Here is a 2,509-nt window from a genome sequence, read left to right on the forward strand (position 1 = left end):
GTGTGTGTGTGTGTGTGTGTGTGTGTGTGTGTGTGTGTGGGGGGGGGGGGGTGTGTGTGTGTGTGTGTGTGTGTGTGTGTGTGTGTGTGTGTGTGTGTGTGTGTGTGTGTGTGCGCGCTCACTTGCTACAAGTGTCGTGACAAAGTCAAAATGGACACAGAACCAACCAGTAGATTATCAACACAGTTAAGGCGCTAGGCTGGGAGAGTGTGTTGTTACTGTTGTTTTATGGTCGTTTATAGTTTAACTTTAGGCTATATTTGGGAATCAACAGGACTGTCGTGACATCCAGACACCTGCCAATCTCAAAGACACTACACCTGACTTAATATTTTGAGGAAATTGAAGGCAAAAATACGAATTAATTAATTAATTACCTAAAAACTTCGCAAGCACGCATTTGGCCTGTGGGGGGGTGCGCCGAGGTTCTAATTGGCTCAGTCAAAAATGGTTCCAATAAAAAATGTGTCTGCTCATTTTGTTTGTTTCATTACTTTCCAATTTCACTTGCTTATCCTGCATCCTGTATGAGTTCTGTCTCCTGATTGGATAAAATTGGTATCCTGACCTGAAAATGTATTTTCTGTTTATTGAGCTGTTTGCTCAGAAACAGGGAGACCCCTGTTACTGAGCAAACACTCATCAGTTATTGCGGAATATAGAGCTATTTCACTTATTTTAACAACAAAATATCACTTACATTTCACCTTTACTGTGGAGTTGATAAATATTTAACAAATGAAAAGTATTAACTACTAGAGCTTGTGCCTAAATAATAACTCTAGAGGTACATTTGTCCATTTCCTGAAAAGTAACAGTTTTACAAGGTTACAAGGTTTAGATATTAGAGTTGGTTCACTCCTACGTATAAAAGATTGGGTCAGGGGAAAAAAGAAGAGAAATTCTTAAGTGATAGCATGTTGTAATGTTGTAGAGAAGTTCAGCTATAAGCCCATAATCATGTATCCTCCTCCACACATAACCCCAGGTATAATGAGAATGGATTTATTGCTCCAAGAGGAGTTCTAGCTGTAAATCAGGCGATGTTCTGTGGTATGTGTGGGGGCAGAGCTGTAATAGCAACTCACCATGGTGTGATGGCATTGCTTCCTTGTTTACAGAAGAATGCAGGTGGAGCCATGGAACTGTTGTCTCCCTGCCAGAAGAAGAGGAAAACCTCACCCAGTCTTTAACATAATCCCGAGCTCTCCTAAAATGACTTTTAACAGAAGGTAAAGTCCGATCAAAACATGCACGCACACACACACACACACACACACACACACACACACACACACACACACACACACACACACACACACACACACACACACACACACACACACACACACACACACACACACACACACACACACACACACACACAGCATTCCAACACTTGTTCCTATGGATGTCACAGCTGCAGGTTGGCTGTCTAAGGCTAAGCATTGGAATGGCACCACTATACACTACCTCTGAGAGTGAAGAAAGTGAATGTGCGTGCGTGCGTGCGTGCGTGCGTGCGTGCGTGCGTGCGTGCGTGCGTGCGTGCGTGCGTGCGGCCGTGGGCATGCGTGGCCGTGGGCATGTGTGTGCGAACGCGCACACATGTTTGTTTGTGAGTGCAATAAGGGAGACAAACAGACAATCTATTACACACTGAAGCCATGCACATGCACCCGTGTATATGTGCACGCTTTTAGTGCCTGCAAGCACAAGTGTATCCATTAAACAGATGTCTTACTTGCCATATTAGAGAGTCACAGGTCATCGGTATAGAGATCATTGCTGGCGGTGCTGGTGTGGTTGAACAATGCAATACGTATGACAGCTGCTCAAATCAGTGCTGGTCTGTCAGGCCTGTTTCAGCAAGAGCCTGTCCTTGCTTGTTTGATCTCTTTCAACACTCAGACATGCAGAACTCCACAGAAAGAAACCTGTCTTTCTCCTCTCTTTCCACCTGGACAAGGCAGGTTGATTAGGCTGATTATGCTTACGGGTGCGTGTGGGTGTGAGATGATGGGAATGAGAGAGAGAGAGAGAGAGAGAGAGAGAGAGAGAGAGAGAGAGAGAGAGAGAGAAAATATGATATATGACTGAATATATGATTTATATGTTTGTGTGTAACTAGGCTTAATTTACAATTGTATACTTATGTCATTCACTGCAAATGACTGATCAACTTCAACTTTATTGTCACATCTCAAGTTTACAGGTGTAAAAGTCTCAGTGAAATTACGTTTTGTACAAGCTCTGAATGTTTTGCAGTTTGAAGAAAATAGTCACAAGGGTAAAGAATAGAGAAAGACACATGGAAAACAAAGTCACATAACAGTACGGAACAATGCCAAATATACAATAGGAAATAAGGTGCATGGTCCAAATAGAAATAGAATCAAGCTGAATATATCTTGTGCAAGCAGAGAAACATTTAATTGCAGCAGATATAGAATCACAACAGACTCTTGTGCAGGTGAGAGACATTAGCAGCAGATATCAAACATAAGTA

The sequence above is a fragment of the Gymnoscopelus braueri genome, assembly GCF_963280865.1.
Source record: "Gymnoscopelus braueri genome assembly, chromosome: 12".
Classification (NCBI taxonomy): Eukaryota; Metazoa; Chordata; class Actinopteri; order Myctophiformes; family Myctophidae; genus Gymnoscopelus; species Gymnoscopelus braueri.